This window comes from Ochlerotatus camptorhynchus, unplaced genomic scaffold (assembly GCF_037179485.1).
Source record: "Ochlerotatus camptorhynchus isolate MF236.1 unplaced genomic scaffold, CSIRO-AGI_Acam_v1.1 ptg000193l, whole genome shotgun sequence".
NCBI lineage: Eukaryota > Metazoa > Arthropoda > Insecta > Diptera > Culicidae > Ochlerotatus > Ochlerotatus camptorhynchus.
The window spans coordinates 4,397,359-4,418,551 of NW_027040683.1; the positions used below are offsets into that span (position 1 = coordinate 4,397,359).

General features: G+C 41.9%; 1 pseudogene; it reads right to left on the reverse strand.

Annotated features, from left to right (window-relative positions):
- Positions 1-1,340: 1,340 nt before the first annotated feature.
- Positions 1,341-17,638, reverse strand: LOC135702578 (uncharacterized; annotated as a pseudogene).
- Positions 17,639-21,193: the final 3,555 nt, after the last annotated feature.

The following is a 21,193-nucleotide window of genomic DNA, read 5'->3' on the forward strand; positions in this document are numbered from 1 at the left end:
AACTTAACTTCAACATAACTTTAACTTACCTTTAACTAAACTTTATCTTAAACATAACTTAACTTAACTTTATCTTAACATAAACATAATTTTAACTTACCTTTAACTTAACTTCATAACCTTAACTTAACTTTAACGTAACATTAACTAAATTCTTACCATTAACATAACTTTAACTTTAATATAACATTAACTTTACTTTAACATAATTGTAGCATAACTTTAAAATAACTCTAAATTAATTAGTCAAACTTCAATTTAACTTTAACATAATTTTAACTTAAATTTAGTTGTTACATACTTAATTTTACCTTAAACATAAACATCGGGATCCGGCATCGACATGCGTTGCATCAGTAAGGATGCTTAACTCAGCCAGATTCCTCCAACGGATCAATTTTGGAAAAAAAAAAATTACATCAAAATAATCCGCTGGAGGAATCCGGATGAGTTGAACATCCATGTTGATGCGTTGCATCAGTAAGGATGCTTAAATCCGCCGGATTCCTCCAGCGGATCAATTTTTGGAAAATAGTTACGTCAAAATTGATCCGCTGGAGGAATCCGGATGAGTTAAACATCCTTATTAATGCATTGCATCAATAAGGATGCTTAACTCAGTTAGATTCCTCCAGTGGATCAATTTTTAAAAATAACTACACTTAATAACAAACTATTCATACAAGGGAGACGGACCTTTCCATAGGATCTGTGATCTATGCCGAATTCCTCAAACGGTGGATCACATTATCTGCCACTGTCCGAAATACGAAGCACCAAGAACCCGCTACGACATCCCGGGAAGCATCAGCGATGCCCTCGGTATCGATACTACCAGAATTACAGCCCTTTTAGCTTTCCTGCGGGAAGCTGAGCTGTTCGATCTAATCTGATCACCTAACTCACCATCATCATCATCACCACCATACCAGATCACTCTCGGAACCAGAATCTCACAACCAACCACCCACATCAGCAACTATACAGACCAACGCAACGAAAACGGAATTCTCCAACAAAATGACAGAATTAAGACAGCCACTAAGCAACTAAGGGACCCCACCCTCGGATGTTCCCTTCCAGGGCCACCAAATTAAAAACTCCGTAGCTAAAAACTCTGTTTCCGGGGCCCACGCCCTTTTTCGGAAATCCCCTCTGGGATCCAAACTATGTTGTTAGGGTAATTTCCCTCTGGAATTCCCACCCCCTCAAATAGGGGATCCCCATCTGGGATTCCCAGAGACGAACCAGCCCAAGGCTGAAAGTCTCTTTAATAAAGAAAAAAAAAACAAACTATTCAATACTTACCTCTATTCAACACCTCCCTCCCAACACCTCTCTTAATCCGGAATTTTGGAAGCAGCCGGCTGAAAAAAAAAATACAAAATCATCAAAATTTGGGATCTGTTGTTTAGAATTTGTAATTATTTTTCAAAATTGATCCGCTGGAGGAATCGGGATGAGTAGTTAAACATCCTTGTTGATGACAGTAAGGATGCTTAAATCCGCCGGATTCCTCCAGCGGACAAATTTTTGGAAAATAGTTACTGATGCAACGCATTAATTTTTTAAATTAAAAATAATAACACTAAATATAACAATAATAATTTAATACTTACTGTTAATGCTCCTACTTCCCTTCGCGACTCGGGAAATGTAATTTGCGCACCGCAAACACCGCAAAGGATTCACCGCTCCGTGCGCTCAGCCATCTTGTCTGGTTTGTTTATAAACAAACCAGACAAGATGGCTGAGCGCACGACAAAAAAAAAAACACACCAATTTAAAAACGATCAGTCTTCAAGTCGCCCAATGTCAAATGACGTCACTTTTTCGCCGGCAATTCGTGTGGGTGGTTTCTGCAGTTTATAGGAGGCGCTATGAAATTGATTAAATACACCAAATCCAGTGGAAGCATTTATGGTTGACCCATCTGTGAAAAATCTTTTATCGTTACTTACATGGTGGTACTTGATTGCAAAAATTGAGGGAACAACCATCGACCGATGGTGATCTGGTATTCCATGGATTTCTTGCATCATGGTCAGATCAAAATTTACAGAGGAACTATAGAAGGCTTGGAAGCAATCACGATTGGAGACTAATGAAGAAGGACCAACCTCCAGCGTCATGTACTCATAGTACAAACTCATGAATTTTGTTTGAGGATTTTGATCGAGCAGCTTCTCAAAGTGTTCTATTACCAAAGGATTCAATACTTCACAACGGATGAGGAACCGGAAAGACAGCTCAGCGAAACGATCTGTCAGTGGGAGAACACCCGCGAGTACTTCGAGGCTCATCGTATGCGTCGAGTGCATACAGCCAAGCGCGATTCGGAGGCAACGGTATTGAACCCGTTGTAGCTTCAGGATGTGTGTTTTTGCCGCGGATTGAAAGCAGAAGCTACCGTACTCTAGGACCAACAAGATGGTTGTTCGATACAACCTGATCAGATCTTCCGGGTGTGCTCCCCACCAAGTTCCAGTAATTGTACGAAGAAAATTGATTCTTTGTTGGCATTTTTGTTTCACATACGCAATATGTTTTCCCCACGTGCTTTTGGAATCGAACCAGACACCTAAATACTTGAAAGATATACTTTGAGTGATTGTTCTACCCTTTAGTTGAAGCTGTAACTGTGCAGGATGATGCTTCCTAGAAAAAACAACCAACTCAGTTTTCTCCGGAGAGAATTCGATACCCAGCTTCATAGCCCAAGTAGACAAATTGTCTAAGGTATCTTGCAATGGTCCTTGCAGGTCCGGTGCACTTGGCCCTATAACGGACACAACGCCGTCATCTGCAAGCTGCCTTAGCGAGCAATTTTCATCAAGACAACCATCAATGTCTTTTACATAAAAATTATAAAGAAGGGGGCTTAAACATGAGCCCTGGGGGAGACCCATGTAACTAATTCGTGAAGTTGTCGAGTTTCCATGAGAAAAGCTCATATATTTCTCAGACAACAAGTTGCTCAAATAGTTGTTCATAATTGGTGAAAGCCCACTATCGTGGAGTTTATCCGAAAGGACATCGATACAAACAGAATCAAAAGCCCCCTTAATATCCAAGAAAACTGAACCCATTTGCTGTTTTTGCGCATAAGCCAGTTGAATTTCAGTTGAAAGCAACGCAAGACAGTCGCTCGTTCCTTTGCCTCTCCGAAATCCAAATTGCGTATCTGAAAGTAAACCATTCGACTCGACCCATTTGTCTAGACGAAAATGAATCATTTTCTCCAACAATTTCCGTATACAGGACAGCATCGCGATGGGACGGTACGAGTTATAATCCGATGCGGGTTTACCGGGTTTTCGAATGGCGATAACTTTTACTTGCCTCCAGTCATCTGGAACAATGTTGTGCTCCAGAAATTGATTGAATAAGTTCAACAAGCGTCTCTTCGCGACGTCTGGGAGATTTTTAAGCAAGTTGAACTTGATTCTATCCATTCCTGGAGCTGAGTTGTTACATGAGAGGAGAGCAAGTGAGAATTCCACCATCGAAAACGGGGAATCTATTTCGTTACTACCCGACGGACGATCACGAACGTTGGTTTGAACCGACACCGAATCCGGGCAAACTTTCCGCGCGAAGCTGAATATCCAACTGTCTGAGTACTCCTTGTCTTCGTTGACCGGTGATGACGCGTTTCGCATTCTCCTGCCGACATTCCAGAGCGTTCTCATGGAAGTCTCGCGCGACAAACCATCGACGAACCGCGTTTTTTGGCTTTAATCAAGCCTTTAAAAGTGTTCTCGAGGTCGGTGTACCGCTCGAAATCCTCGACCTTACCGTGTTTGCGGAAGCGTTTAAACGCGGCGGACTTCTCGCTGTTCGCGTCGGTGCAATCCTTATCCCACCACGGAGTGAGAGGTCGTTTGCGAACGAAAACACCCGGAACGCGTTTCGTCTGTGCTTGAAGAGCACAGTCAACGATAAGTCGCGTTAAAAAGGAGTACTCATCCAGCGGAGGGAGTATCTCAACCGAATCAGTACCACCGAGAACCGCGGACGCAAATTTTTGCCAGTCGATGTTTTTCGTGAGGTCGTACGCGATGTCAACCGAGCGAGTGGAAAATGAACCATTGGTAATAGAAATTTTGATTGGCAAATGGTCACTACCGTAGGGATCTTGAATTACTTTCCACGAGCAATCCAACGATAGTGAACTCGAACTGAGGGAGAGGTCTAATCTACTTTCTCTAGCTGGAGGTTTGGCCACTCGTGTTACTTCCCCAGTGTTTAGAATTGTCATATTGAAGTTATCGCAAAGGTCGTATATCAGGGTTGAGCGGTTGTCGTCGTACAGTTCCCCCCAGCCTGTACCGTGGGAGTTAAAATCTCCTAAGATCAACCGAGGCTCAGATAAAGCTGAGCAGATATCAGAGAAACCTTGGCGAGAAATCGCAGTTCTTGGAGGAAGATATACTGAGGCAATACTGAGGCTTTTACCTCGAATATTTACCTGACATGCGACAACTTCAATGCCTGTCACGGAAGGCAGATCGATTCTATAAAAGGAATGGAGCTTATTAATCCCGAGAAGCACCCCTCCATACGAATCTGCTCGATCAAGGCGAATAATGTTAAAATCGTGGAAACGGAGATCGGTGTCTGAAGAAAGCCATGTTTCACAAAGAGCAAATGCATCACAAAGTGAGTTGTGAAGTAAAAATTTGAATGTGTCAAGTTTCGGTATAAGACTTCTACAGTTCCACTGAAGAACAGAGATCATATCCCCGTCCTCATTCGGAAAATTATCCATCAAAGGATATGATCGACGCAAGGAAGGACCACCTAGAAGCTAGTTGCTTCAAAAGAGTTTTCACAAATGGAAGCACTAAATTAATAATGTTCCTAGTTGAGTCAGAGACGTTGAATATATTGAAGATGCTCTCCACAATTCCAGAAAACGTGAACATGGCATCATGTTCTTGCTGGTTATTCAGCTGTTTTTCTGGCTGAAAAACTGGGATATCTGGGGTTTTAGATGATCCCGGAAGTGGCGGAAAGTCTTTGTTAAAATTACAAACTTTAAATCCCGGTGGTGGGGGTTTTGCTACATTTCCGCTACCTCTTAAATTTGACAAGGTAGGTTGGGAGTCCGTACGAGAGGCCTTACGAGGTTTTTGGGTGACGTTTGTTTTGGACCGCTTCCTCGTGTTGCCATTAAAGACAAAAGGACTACTCTCACCCACCTCTGAGTCAGAGCCCTGATCATCATCTGGCAGGAGGTGGAATGTGTTGTTGCTTTTTGGGGTGGTTTGGGAAGATGAAGCGGTCGTTTTCAAAATTTCTGCTAACGAGCGCTTAGAGCGAGCTTGCAAAGACCGCTTTAGTTTTTCTCCCTGCTGTTTGTACTTCGGGCAATCACTCAGAGCATGCGGAGCATCCTTACAGTAAACGCATTTTGGGGTAGCATGACAAGGACCCTTCGTATGCTCCTCCCCACATTGATCGCACCGCGGTTTGTTGGAACAAAAGTCCGCGGTGTGACCTAGTTGTTTGCATTTCAAGCAATTCATTACCCTCGGTACAAACAAGCGTACAGGTAGTCGAACCTTCCCAATTGTGACGTAGTCAGGTAATGCCGATCCTGAAAAGGTCACACGAAACGAATCTGAGAGGGTATACTTTTTGTTAGTGCCTATGAGCGACACTGACTGCAGTTGAATGCAGTCCAGTATCTTGACTTTCGGGAGGGCATGGTTTTTGAAAATGCCGAAAGATTCGACTTGTAGGAAATCCTCACAAGTCAGACTCGATTCGGTGACCACTCCTTCAATTTCTACGTCACAACTGGGGACGTAGACTCGATATTCGATCGAAAAAAGCTCACAGGCAGCAATCCGGTTTGCCTGTTTCAGGTCATCAACGGTAACGCGCAGTTTGTTTGACGTTACCTTAAAGATATCGGTTACGGCCGAAAAATGTTTTGTCAGATCCTTCGAAATCCGAGAAATATTCAAAGGTTTTTGTTTGGGCCGGAAAAAAACAACCCACGGACCTTTTGAGTCGCTTGGGTAAGCTTTATGGCGGGGGGTCGCAGAAATTTTTAAGGGAACGGTTGGAGTAGGGGGAACAGGTGGACGAGGGGGCGATGGTGGAGAAGGGGGGGCAGGGGGTGAAGGAGGTTGTTGTTTAGACATCACCTTTGGGTAAGCTCCAGTGCTCGTTTTGGGGTCCGAAGTAGAATCCCCTGAGGTATCCATTTCCTCTTCAGTGAGAAGCAGATTTTCGAATGATGGAGATTTAACAGACTCATCATCGGAGATATCTGCTAGCGAAATACCCCCGCCATCATTGGTTTCATCCATTGCGGGGTCTTAAGTACCTCCGCAACAGATTTCGACATAAAAAAGGAAATATATATATATATATATCATCCCACTGCGAACTAGCAAGAAGTACAGTCGACTTGTTTCGCGCTCCGGTATTTCGGAAGTTTTCTCGGTATTCGGTTGGTTTAAATTATCAGATTTTTCTCGCTTAGTGATTACTGGCATAGTACCCGGCTAAACAATTATCTGAAAGTGAGTTTTTTTCTGAGAAGAAAGTGTGTTTTCGGCATCATCGGAAGGAAAATTGTTTTTGCGATTGCCAATTCGCCAACCATTTTGCCATCGGTGCGTGATCACGCATACCATACCATACACAGATCATCGTCATCGAGTGTCAGCATCTGCCTCCGCATTTATACCGGTCATCCATCATCGTGTGTCCAGCTGAGTGCCGAGCCTAATACAAGCACACCACTACAAAGATCGCCCGCACACGCGCATCAAAGGTCACCCACTGCTGTGTAATCACTCGGTGGTAGTAGTATAGCAGATAAGTTTTTTTTTCCTGTTTCTTTCTCTCGCCCATCAGTTAAATTTAATTTTGTGTTTCTGTGTTTGTAGTTTTTTTTCTGTTTATTGTGTCTGTGTGGTTTTAAGCATCGTTTCAGTGGTAGAGCGTTTACCGCTCCCACTAGTACGGCAAAATGGACGTCTCGTCAGAAGACGATATGGACATTTTGTCGGAAGATGACACCAGTTTGCCACTCGATGGCAAGAAAAGACGAAAACGTGTTGTCATTCATGGTTCGTCTCAGAAAAGCCCCCGATCGCGAGCCTATCCAGATGACTCGACTGGGCCATGGGTTGTCTACTTTCAGCCCAAAAACAAACCTTTGAACTTGATGCAAATTTCCACTGATCTGACGAAGCGATACTCGGCCGTGACCGAAATCACGAAGGTTAGGCATAATAAACTTCGTGTTGTCGTTTCTAACCTGAAGCAGGCTAACGAGATTGCTGCCTCCCAGCTCTTTACGATTGAGTACAGGGTTTACATACCAGCTCGTGATGTGGAGATCGAAGGTGTGGTCACCGAAGCGAGTCTGACCCCTGAGATCTTGGAGAAGCAGGCGGTTGACCGTTTCAAGAACCCCTTGCTCCCCCCGGTGAAGATACTGGATGTCCAAAAACTGGGCTCAGTATCTGTCAGCGAGGGTAAAAAGAGTTTTACACACAGACTCGTTTCGCGTGACCTTTTCTGGTTCAGCCCTTCCTCAGTACATCGAGTTGGGAAAACTTCGGCTACCTGTGCGCTTGTTTGTTCCTCGGGTCATGATCTGCCAAAACTGCAAACAGTTGGGACATACGGCCTCTCACTGTGGCAGCAAGGCATGCTGTTCCAAATGCGGGGAGAAGCACGAGGATGGCGCCTGCACAGTCACGGCACCAAAATGCGTGTACTGCAAAGGATCTCCTCCTCATGGTCTCTCGTCGTGTCCGGTGTACAAACAACGCGGGGAAAAACTAGAGCGCTCTCTTAAAGAACGTTCCAGGCGGTCTTTTGCAGAAATGCTTAAGACAGCCAAGCCATCGACCAACGAAACAAATCCCTTCGCTCTTTTGTCAGATGACGAGTCTGGCTCTGACTTGGCTGAGGAGGGAGTTTCTTTCAGTTTTCCGGAAGGTTCTGCCCGGAAACGAAAACGCATCCGTTCGCGGAAAGTTGCAGATCAAGAACCCCAAATCAGCTTGCCCAAATCAAGGAGTGGTGGAAAAAAGGAGACTTCTACTCCTCCTGGATTCCGCAGAACTGATTATACCCAGGATTTTCCACCTCTCCCGGGGACATCCAAAACCCCCGATGCCCCAATTTTCAGAACACAAGCCCCTTCTTCATCTGGGTTGTTCTCATTTGATAACATTGTGGACAGTATCCTCAATTACCTCGATATTTCTGATCCTCTGAAAAGCATTGTTCTGGCAATGCTTCCTACTGTGAAAACCCTCTTGAAGCAGTTGACATTGAAGTGGCCCCTCCTTGCAGCAATCATCTCCTTCGATGGATAATTTTCCAAACGAGGTCGGGGATTTGATCACTGTTCTACAGTGGAATTGTCGAAGTCTTATTCCTAAGATAGAATCGTTTAAGTTTTTGGTTCACAATAATGATTGTGATGCATTTGCTCTGTGTGAAACTTGGCTCTCTTCAGATATCGATCTTCCTTTTCATGATTTTAACATTATTCGACTGGATCGTGAGGATTCGCGTGGAGGAGGAGTACTTTTGGGGATCAAAAAGTGTCATTCCTTCTATAGAGTGAATCTTCCAAAATTTCCAGGTATTGAAGTTGTCGCATGTCAGGCTTTTGTTAAAGGCAAGAGCCTTTGTATTGCTTCTGTGTATATTCCTCCCCGAGTTTCGATTAGTCAAAAACAACTTTCAGATATCTGTTCAGTTCTTCCTACTCCACGGTTGATTATGGGAGATTTTAATTCCCACGGTACAGGCTGGGGGGAACTGTATGATGACAACCGTTCTACTTTGATATATGACCTCTGTGATAACTTCAATATGACAATTCTTAACAATGGAGAAGTAACACGTCTGGCTGGTCCATCCTCAAATGGAAGTAGATTAGACCTCACACTTTGCTCTAATTCATTATCGTTGGATTGCACGTGGAATGTGATCCAGGATCCCCACGGTAGTGATCACTTGCCGATCGGCATTTCGATTGCCAGTGGGTTCAATTTGTCGGAATCCGTTAACGTCGCGTACGACCTCACCCGTAATATCGATTGGACAACGTTCAAGACCGCGATAGATGAAGCCGTGTCGTCGGTAGAAGAGCTTCCACCGTTGGAGGAATATAACTTCCTCTCCAATCTGATCTTGGACAGCGCGCTTCGAGCTCAAACTCGGCCGGTTCCAAGAACGTCTTTTCGTAGGAAACCTCCTACCCCTTGGTGGGACCAGCAATGCACTGAGGTTTATCGTAAAAAGTCCGACGCGTTTAAGCTTTTCCGGAAACGCGGAACACCCGAGTATTTCGAAGCGTACTCGACTCTTGAACACGAACTCAAGAGCCTCATCAAAGCCAAGAAACGTGGATACTGGCGGCAATTCGTGGACGGTTTATCGCGCGAAACGTCGATGAGTACGCTTTGGAACACGGCGTGAAGGATGCGTAACCGGTCTTCAAACAACGAGAGCGAGGAGTACTCGGATCGGTGGATTCTCAAGTTCGCGCGAAAAGTATGTCCTGATTCCGTGCCGGCACAGATGATTCCTCGCGAAACGACGAATTCGGTAGACGAGATCAGCCAGCCTTTTTCAATACTGGAGCTCTCACTCGCGCTCCTTTCGTGTCGCAATTCGGCTCCGGGGGCTGATAGGATCAAGTTCGACTTGTTGAAGAACCTCCCAGACGTCGCTAAGAGGCGCATGTTGAACTTGTTTTGTCAGTTCCTGGTGTTCAATATTGTTCCAGATGATTGGAGGCGAGTGAGAGTTATAGCCATTAAAAAGCCTGGAAAACCCGCGTCAGATCATAACTCGTATCGTCCCATCGCGATGTTATCGTGCATTCGAAAATTGTTGGAGAAAATGATCCTTTTTCGCCTCGACAAATGGGTTGAGACGAACCACCTACTCTCAGATACTCAATTTGGTTTCCGTAGGGGTAAGGGAACGAACGACTGTCTCGCGTTGCTTTCCACTGAAATTCAGTTGGCTTTTGCTAATAAAGAGCAAATGGCTTCTGTCTTCTTGGATATTAAGGGGGCTTTTGATTCAGTATCGGTTGAAGTCCTTTCAGACAAACTCCACGCTTGTGGCCTTTCTCCATTAATTAATAACTTTTTGTACAATTTGCTGTCAGAGAAACATATGAGCTTTTCTCATGGAAACTCTACAGCTTCTCGATTTAGTTACATGGGTCTCCCCCAGGGCTCATGTTTAAGCCCCCTTTTGTACAATTTCTATGTCAGAGAAATTGACAATTGTCTTAGTGACAACTGCACGTTGAGACAACTTGCAGATGATGGCGTAGTGTCTATGACAGGGCCCACAGGGGTCAACCTGCAAGGACCCTTACAGGATACCTTGGACAATTTGTCTACTTGGGCTATCCAGCTAGGTATCGAATTCTCCACGGAGAAAACTGAGTTGGTCGTTTTTTCTAGGAAGCATAGCCCAGCACAACCGAAGCTTCAACTTTTGGGTAAGCCGATCACTCATTCCATGTCTTTCAAATATCTTGGGGTCTGGTTCGATTCCAAATGCACCTGGAGATCCCACATTGAGTATCTGAGACGAAAATGCCAACAAAGGATCAATTTTCTCCGAACAATTACCGGAACGTGGTGGGGAGCTCATCCGCAAGATCTTCTAACGTTGTACCGGACAACGATTTTATCGGTTTTAGAGTACGGTAGTTTTTGCTTCCAGTCGGCGGCTAAAACTCACATCATCAAACTGGAACGTATTCAGTATCGTTGTCTTCGTATCGCGTTAGGATGCATGCACTCGACTTATACGATGAGTCTCGAAGTGTTGGCGGGCATGTTGCCACTATCGGATCGGTTTTCGGAATTGTCCCTCAGGCTCCTCACCCGTTGTGAAGTTATGAACCCACTGGTAATCGAAAACTTTGAGAAGCTTCTTGAGCTAAACCCTCAAACTCGTTGTATGTCATTGTACTACGTGTACATAACTCAGGATGTCAGCCCTTCACAGCATAATCCCCATCGTGTATGCTTCTCCGACTTCGGCAATTCAGTTAGTTTTGATTTATCTTTGACGCGGGAGATTCGTGGAATCCCAGAACATCATCGTTCCATGATTGTTCCGTCAATTTACGCTGCAAAGTTTGGCCAAGTTGATTCCGCAAGATCGTTCTTCACAGATGGATCACTAATAGATTCGTCCGCTGGTTTTGGTATTTTTAACGAATTTCATAGCGCCTCTCGAATGCTTCAAGCTCCTTGTTCCGTATATGTTGCTGAACTGGCGGCAATACACTATACGCTAGAAACGATCGCCTCACTTGCACCAGATCACTATTTTATTTTTACGGATAGTCTCAGTTCTGTCGAGGCTATTCGATCCATGAGGCCGGTAAAGCACTCCTCGTATTTTCTCATGAAAATACGAGAGCTTCTGAGTGCTTTATCTTTAAGATCTTTTGTCATCACCTTTGCATGGGTCCCATCTCATTGCTCGATTCCGGGCAATGAGAAGGCGGACTCACTTGCTAAGGTGGGCGCTATGCAAGGCGATATTAACGATCGACAAATCGCCTACAATGAATTTTTCTTCATTTATCGTCAACAGTCGCTCGCCAGCTGGCAAAATAAATGGAGTGAAGGAAGTTTGAGACGATGGCTAATCTCGATCATCCCTAAGGTGTCGAAGAGTCCTTGGTTCAAGGGGTTGGATGTGGGTCGAGACTTCATTCGTCTGATGTCTCGCCTCATGTCCAATCACTATTCGTTAAACGCTCACTTGTTTCGTGTTGAGCTGGGAGACAGCAATCTCTGTGAATGTGGACAAGGTTACCAAGACGCCGATCACATCCTTTGGTCTTGTGCTGAGCATCGTGGAGTCAGATCTGAGCTGTGCGATTCCCTTCGGGCTCGAGGTAGACAACCTAATGTTCCAGTTCGGGATATTTTGGCTAGACGTGATCTGGAGTTTATGAAACTCATATATGTTTACTTTAAGAATACTAACCTTAGATTGTAAATTTGATTAACCTTGTGTTTAGTTTGTGTATTGTGCGTGTAGTTTTTTTTTAATGTTTGTTTTCAAGATGAATAGAAATAAGTTCATGTTTTAGGATTAATTAAATATTTGTATAATAAATCATATTTCAAACCTCCTTCTCCCTTTCCCCATCCAAAAAATTGTAAATCTCCACTAACCTCGAGACGACCGCGAGTAATCGGTTCAATTCCTTTAACTCTAGATTTAAGACATTATTAATGTATAATGCAAATGATAACTCGGCTCTGTAAAGTTTATTCGATTGAGCCTGTACAAATAAATTAGTATAAAAAAAAAAATATATATATATATGCGTTGAGAAAAAAAAATAATAAATAAAAAAAAAATAAGAAAAAAATAAACTTATCCAAAAAATATAACGGTAAAAATAATACTTAATCCAACAAAGCAAAAAAAAACCTTTAAAATGGAAAAAAAAGGTGCCAGGAAAGTTAATCAACACTATAGGGAGATTAATCAACTTGCAAAAAAAAAAAAACAGTAAATGAACAAAAAAGAGAAAAAAAATGAAAACTTTTTCAGGAAAAAACAAAAAGGTGTCAGAAAAGTTAATCAGCACTGTATGGAGATTAATCTGGTTGCGGAGAACGGAAGATAACCGTTTGTTACTTAACTCTCCACACAAGCGCACGGAGTGTGGCTGATGACGATGATCTATCCTGATGTGAGAATGATGGTGATGATCGTTCTATTGTTGCCCTCGAGTGTTTGCAACAAAGCACCGGCTGGCTCGCCGGCTGGTGAACTCGATGACCTTGAGTTTGCCGTTTCGTGAAGCGATGAAACTTGTTGGTTAGAGATGTACAGCTCATCTGCCGGACTCGGCCGGAAATGACTGCTTCCTTTCTCAAACGATTGAGCGGCAATTACAATTCCGCGATGCTCACTGCACTGTTGTATACTACAACACCACTCAGTATGAAAGCGGATTGAAAAAAAAACCTCAATAGGGGAAAAAAACTAGTACCGATTACGGAGTGCAAGCAATACTTGACCGAAACAGTCGAGCGTTCGATGTGGAATGATAAATGAATTTAAAAATAGATAATGTGTTGCTAAAACAAATCATACACACTTAGAATTTTTTACAGAATTCGGTAAACAAAAACACCGCAATTGGTCTGTAAAATGTATATTACAGATTGTTCGGTAAAACTTAGGTATTTTTCATCAATTTGTCTCAGACTTACCGAAATACTGTAAATAAAAACAAATACCGAACGATCTGTAATGTTTTTTACTGAATTATCTGTAACACATGACAATTTACCATAAATCGGTAATTATTTCACCGAGCTTCTGTAAGCACCCTGTGCAGCCATCTTGTCAAATCTGAAAAGCAAACAATTCAAAAGTGCTTGACGCGCTGGAAGTAAAAGTATCGGAAAAAGCGCGAAAATGGACAATCTCTTGGACAAATTGCATGGACAGGACGCAAGGATCATCAGTATTTTCCGTAAGTAATATAAAACACTTATTTTATTATGAAATTTTGTTCTAGTCTTCGATAATCTGCCCAAGTTCCCGGCTACGTTGCTGGCTTGCACCGCCATGTAAACAGCCATTGTTTATCGCAGGGGCTGCAATGGGGGTTGAAAAGTTCAGCACAACGGGCACCAAGTTTTTGCACAGCATTTAATAGTTTGATTGGAATGGATTAGTATTCATTGAAATCTACTTAATTAAAAAGAAAAGTAAAATATATGCGCAAAAACTAAAAAATCTCAAAATCGAATTTTACATGGTCATGCCGAAAAAATACCTGGAAAAAGTAGCTTTAATAAGAATCAAATAATTAAAAGCATGGGTTTTACAGATTATCCGCAAAAAACACAGAAAGGTTCGGTAAAACAAAAATTTATTCTTCCAAAATTTTACCGAAGCATTTGTAAAAAAATACCGATCGGTTCGGTAATTGCAAAAAAATAATTACAGATTTTTCGGTAATCCAAAAAATCATCGAACACATTACCGAACGTTCAGCTGTTGAGATTTCGGTAAAATTTTACAGATTTCTGTAAAAAAATCTAAGTGTGTAGGACTTTATGTTCTATAATTAGTGAAAGGTGAATGGAGACCGGTTGTATGAGAAACTGGAAGAGTTGCAAGTCTTTTTGATATGTTGTCTTCACTATAACCAACAATCAATACGAAACTAACGATTTTAAATTGGCTCACTGACTAGCCTATTGATTCCAAGCAAATTGACTAACGTACCCCATTCTAGTATAAATTCCAGTACTACACTATGTTTGTTTTGATTCACTATGAAAGTTTGACAGATAAAATAAGGGGTTAGTGGATTTTCCTATGTTTTGAGGGGTGCATCGATTAGCTTGGGACCGAAAATAGTACGAGAGCTGAGCCAAAAAGTTGAGCTCGTTTCTTCGGGACCTTCTGGTCTTAGAGTTACCTCTATGCTATAACCATAGAGGTAGCTCTGAGACTGGTGGGTCCCGAAGAAGAGTTTTTGGCTCAGCTCTGGTACTGTCTTCGGGCCCGAGCTAGTCGGTACACCCCTCGAAACATGGGAGGGTTCACGAGTCCTTCATTTTGTCTATCAGGCTTTCATGGCGAATCAAAACAAACATTGTGTAGTACTAGAATTTATACTAAAATGGGATTCGAGTTTCGAAACCCGTCGGATACGGTTCTGTTTTAAGTTTGCTCTCTGTTTTGTGCGTGCGTTCGCTTTGATTGTTTTCGGTTGCATTAGCGCTGGCACACTGCCTCCCCGACGGTTATGCGTGTGTTTTTTTTTTATATATTAATTTATTTGATAAGGCTCAACTGAATTAACTTTACAGAGCCGAGGATTCTTGTTCACTATACAATACATCTTAAAACTATAGTCAAAAGGTACCTTAAATGAACCAATTTCCACCCATTTAAGCCCATGTTTATGTTTGAAAATTCACAAAAAAAACCATTAATATGTTTTTAAATGTTTTTAGCATTATTCGTTCGTTCAATCCAGATACTATGCGAGAAAAATCAGAAAAACATCTTAATCTATAGATAAAAATAAAAATATATATATATAAAACCTGTACCAGTTAGCGCTCACGTCAGGATCAGGTGTTCCAATTACCGTTCATTTTTTATCCAATTTTCCGCTCAATTTTAATTGATGGTATTTTCATTTCTTTTCTTTCTTTAGATGGAAGAATAGTTAGAGTTTCTGTAACATTTTATTTTATTGCATACACGTAACACTAATAATACCAATTTTCATTATACATTTTAATCCTTTACGTTTGCATTCCTGCCTGAATTTTTGGTCGACGAATTTTGATTTTTCTTTTCTTATTCTCTTTCTCTGCAAGTTTCTCCGCCTTTTTTATTTCTCGTTCTCTTCGTTTATGCTGTTTGTCGTGTTCCACTTTTTCCTTCTTCATAACTTAAGCATCCATAAACAAGGCGAATTCCTTGCTAGTGGCAACAGTAGGTGGACGCAATATTACCATAGAGCTAACTCTAAGACTAGAAGGTCCCGAAATAACGTGCTCAACTTTTTGGCTCAGCTCTGGTACTCTCTTCGGTCCCAAGCTAATCGATTCACCCCTTGAAACAGAGGAAAAACCAATAACCCCTCATTTTATCTGTCAAACTTTCATAGCGAATCAAAACAAACATTGCGTAGAACTAGAATTACGACTAGAATGGGGTACTTTAATCGTTTGCTTGGGACCAATAGGCTAGTCAAGTAGTGAGCCAATTTAAAATCGTTAGTTTCGTATTGATTGTTGATATTACCCGCTTTCGTTGCACCGATTTAATAGGATTTGGGTGGTTGAAGGATAAATTAAATGCCGCTGTGTTATCCGTATTATTTTCCTTGTCGCTATCACCATGAGGCTCTGACATTACCTTCATTTTTAAAAGTCTATCATCATTAGATGGTAACTGACCGAACAACTGTTTCTGCGTTGCGTATTTGTTGGCCATATTAGGATCACAATCTGTGGGATAGAAGAACAATCGTTCATTCAGCTATATAATTAAAAAAAAGTTCAATCTAAATAACATACCGTCATTAGCATATCCTCGAAAAACGCTGATGGGTTGGGTGCCACTATCGAAGTCCTTACTCCTGTGCTGATTTGCTTCTACGGGTTGGACAAGATTCCCATCGCTGTGCTCAAGTGCTTCCAAAGACTGATTGTCACTGCTGAAGACGCTGCAGCTGGTTTTCAAATTCCTCCAGAAGTAGAACAGGCTAGTATCAGTTATGTTTCCTTGCCATAGGAGCGAATTCTGTTGGATTAGAAATTCGGTAATCTGTTGTACGGTTAGTGTGCTCTCCAGTAGACTTATTAGTGGAATTCTGAGGAATCTGGTGGTGTACCAGACGACCCATCAACATTGGCACTTAATGGTAAAGATGGATAATCAACGGCATCGGGACACCACGGATAAATTCCACTCCGCATGAATCCACTTCGAACGGCTGACTCTTTATTAGTAAAATTGAGCAAAGCTTGCATCATAAGAGGGCATATTTCAGGTTTAGAAATTAGCGACATACCATTCTGTATGCGGAAGTTCAGCACTTGTTCATGCCAGTGCTTTTTAAGAGGCCCAAAAAACTGACGTCAAGGGGTTGAGTCAGATGCGTCGAGTTTGGGAAAAGCGCCACTAGGATTATTTGATGGTCGTTACAAAATTCAGCGTTCATCAGAGTAGTGTGACTTTCATGACCATCTACGAATAAGATGACCGGAAGTGGTATTTTTTCTTTCTCGAGCCACGGCTGAAAAATGTTCTTAAGATAATCATAAAATGCATCACTTGTCATCCACCCGCTCGCGGTTTTTCCAATCCCCCAATCTGGTGGAGCACTTTTAACAATTTCTCCAGGGAGCCGGCTTTTGTAGGGGAATAGCACCAGTGGGGGGAGTAGGTGGCCGTCGGCGCTAGCAGTAAACAGTGCGGTGTAACTTTCTATATCATTGTTGGCGTAGATAGAATGCAGGTGTCTGATGTTCTTCGATGCCAAGCATTTCTGATTTCTCACGACTAATTCAAACGCGGTTTCGTCAAGATTGAAGATCCGGTTGGGGTTGTCCAGTAATTATTCGAATCCCTCCTCTTTCAGATAATTACGCACTTCTTTAAACCACTGACGGATTTGTGGTTCGGCCACGGTAGCTCGATATTTCACAAGGATGCTCGGCATCCGTAGCGAAATTTGTTTATGCCGTTGCATGAAGAGCTTGAACTATTTTTTGCCGGGTATACCTTTCTTGAAAGGGGTATTTTTATTTGTTAATTTCACAAACTGAGCTACACTCAGTTTTAGGTGCTTTTTAGTGATTGGTAAACCAGAGCGTGCGGCATGGGTCATCCAATCCACTATCCGGGTTTCTTCATCCGATGTCAAAATGGTTGACGGCCCGGGTTTGTTTTAACAATATTTATGTCGTAGTTTATCGCGTAAAGTTCCTGCCGGAACACCGTAGTGAGCTGCAGCTTGCCGTATGGACATCCTACGTTTTGCTGCGTCTACTGCCATTTCCATCGCCTTTGCGGAATATCCCTTCTTCTTTGCAGTTGGAGTCATCCTTAACAAGACAAAGTGAAAGGATAGCGAGCGTGAATTGGTTCTCATTAAATTTTTAGCGGCCCAGAAAACCGCTCAATACATTTTGACTCAGATATATGTAAAAAGCCATTAGTTGTCATGAATCTTTGTATTAATCATAGATAAGACACTCAAATCTACCTACCTGTGCTAGTTTTAGCTCGAAATATCACGTAAACAAAGAACTATTCGCTTAAATTGAAAACATCGACATCTTAGCCAAAAAAATAACAACGCGTGACGTTTGACATTTTCGTCGATCAAGAAACTGACGAAAAAGTTTTTCTCAGCAATAATACGTACGTCAGCAAAAGTAATGAAACCAAATAAAAATTTAGGGTTTTTGAAGTATAAATGTATAAACAGAGTACGATTGATCCTAAAAAAAGCTGTTTTTTGCAAAAGTGAGCGGTATATGGGGCATGAGCGTAAACTAGTGCACTAATGGTACAACACAATCCAGCTTTCCATGCTCGGTAATGGCGGCCTGTTTGTATGAATAAATGTATCCTTCACTGTGCATTTTGACACTAACTGGAGGGCGTATGTTGTTCCATTTTCTTCAGTTCCTTGGAGAGAGAAAGGGAGGGGTCAAAATCCGAACTTCCAGATACCACAGTGAAGGATACATTTATTCATAGAAACAGGCCGCCATTACCGAGCATGGAAAGCTGGATAAACATTTTATCTTCCGCTATCCAATAAGCCTCCTCCAGATTCACCAACGAGGGTCAGAGCGCTTCCATTGCAGCAATGGACGCAAAACGTGGTTAGCACTCACACATTCATCACGAAACGGTTGTTTTCCAAACTCGACGACGCATCGACTGACAGATTTTAAATTGGCTTACTAGTTGACTAGCCTATTGGTCCCAAGTACATCTATAAGCGTACCCCATTCTAGTCAAAATTCTAGTACACACTATACTATGTTTGTTTTGATTCACTATGAAAGTATGACAGATAAAATGAGGGGTTCGTGGATTTTCCTAAGTTTCGAGGGGTGCATCGAATAGCTTGGGACCGAAGAGAGTACCAGCATAGAAGTAACACGAAGACCAGAATGTCCCGAAGAAACGTGCTCAACTTTTTGGCTCAGCTCTGATACTCTCTTCGGTCTCAAGCTAATCGATTCACCCCTCGAAACATTGGAAAATCCACTAATCCCCCCATTTTATCTGTCAAACTTTCATAGCGAATCAACACAAACATTGTATAGTACTAGAATTTCGACTAGAATGGGGTACGTTAATCGTTTGCTTGGGACCAATAGGCTAGTCAAGTAGTGAGCCAATTTAAAATCGTTAGTTTCGTATTGATTGATGGTACCAGAGCTGAGCCAAAAAGTTGAGCACATTTCTTCGGGACCTTCTGGTCTTATAGTTATCTCTATGCTAGTACACTGTAAATTTAGCGCATAGCAGTTGAAAGCTCATTATCAACAAGTCTATCAAAAACTAAATTTTTTTTTCAGTTATGTGAAAAAAAAAATTCAAATTACTCACCATGGCAAACAACATCATCCACTACTTTTTCCAACGATTGCACATAAACGTATGCTCCACAGGGACTGTGGACGTCCACAACACTCAACTTTATCGTTTTTGATTTTACGTACACTCTAAAATATCTTCACCCCTTAAACACCCCACTTCAATTATTTCACGTGCCGCAGGTCAATGTCAAAGGAATTTTGATATAATTTACTTGATTTTCATATCGGTTGATTTCACCGTTTCAGTGATAGTAATGCGACGCAACTGACAGCCACAGCATGCTATTATGCCAGGCCGGTGACAAGGCCTATACTAACAGCTATGTTTGACAGTAGGCAGCATGTCCGGGGCCCAAATCGTTTGTTTTGCTGTACTGAGCCCGCTGTCACCGTATACAATGTTGCCTACGAGGCTGCCTCCAGGCTGTATTATGCTGATAATCCGACAACACACTCTCAACCGGTCACGGTTCAGAGAATACTTAGGCCGTTCTCAATGCTGAAACCGCAATTTGAAACTGTCAAAAATTAAACTGCAACACGATCAGCGCAACGCACAGTTCTAAAAGATGTTTGTAATCATCAAGTTCCATAAACTTTACTGTTCTCTATGAAGTTCTCCGGTTTTTGTTTGTGAAGCTCTTCGAAACATCTTTAACACATCCAAAGAAATTTTAAACAAAGTTCCATTCGTGTTTCAAACTTGCTCAGAGATAAAAAAAATGTCGAGCAGTTGCAAATCTGGTGCAAAATAGTGCTCGAATAATGAAACTGCAACTCAGCATTGCGAGAGGAGCGTTTCTGCTCTAGTTTCAATTTGAAACAGTCCTTATAACATACAATAGCATTGCGAACGGCCTTATAGATTTTTTTCGAACGATCCTCGAAACCGGTTAACAAAGTATTCAACCGAGCAGTCAACCGAGTAGACAACGATTGGCTAAACATCAACACTCAATAGTGATGCCGATTTATATTATATTGTTTGTGTCTTACTTGTCAAAGTGTGCCCTATCATGCCGAACAGTGTTTCGGCACAGTGTGCAGAGTTGTTTACCCCTTGCGCCAAATACTAATTTTTCTCTGAATTGGCAATTTCACGTAAAAAGTAAGTGATAAGCATGTACACTCTACAAAATATACACGTCCTTCTTCTTCTTATTCGCATTTCAAGCTTATTGTATTAACATAAATGTTACGTGAAAAGTAGCATGGATGGACGAAAGCTACCTATGTTTTCACGTAGATCGGACGTGCATTTTTTGGAGTGCATGATGGAGGAAGGTAGTAACTAGAACAACATGTGAAAAGGGCCTGTATGCCAAATGTAAACAATGACCTTAAACGTCGATTACTCGTGAATATAGACTCATTCTTGCAAATTCTATACCAGCATCTGAGAGAAAGTTTGCTCTATCAGATGGTATAGTTAGTTGATGTGGGCGTGATGTAATTCGTGAACAATCGACGTTTGAATGAATTGTTTACGTTTGGCTTGTATACCTTTTTCACATGTTTCTCGAAAACGTTCTGGTGAACTCAAATCTGTGTACACGGCCACTGAGAATAACTCAGACAGAGAGTCTCTTCTACTCCGAAGTATGAGAAATTTCTGAAAAATGCAGGTACTCAGCCTAGGGCCAGATCACTCGAAGTGCATTTATTATCACAGAAAAAAAAAAAAAAAATTTTAGGCATAAAAAATAAATGCATATTCTCAGTGCATTTTCTGCTGCGTGTAGCTCTAAAGGGTATACCGTTTAAAATCCGTACACACAAAATTCATTCTCAAAATTCGAGTTTTTATCCGACTATCACCAAATTTTCAGGGAGTAACTATTAAAATCAGTTTTGGCATCATTCATTTAATTTATTTTGCCTTTATATCCGAATGCGCGAACCTTGGCCTTAACCCCAGCCATAAGGTTCTGCACGACCTCCGAATCGACAGTTTTTTTTTGCATATTTACCCATGCTTTCTTCATTTTTTCTACATTCTTCACCACTTTAGGTCGTTTTAGAAGGTGCTCCTTCATAAT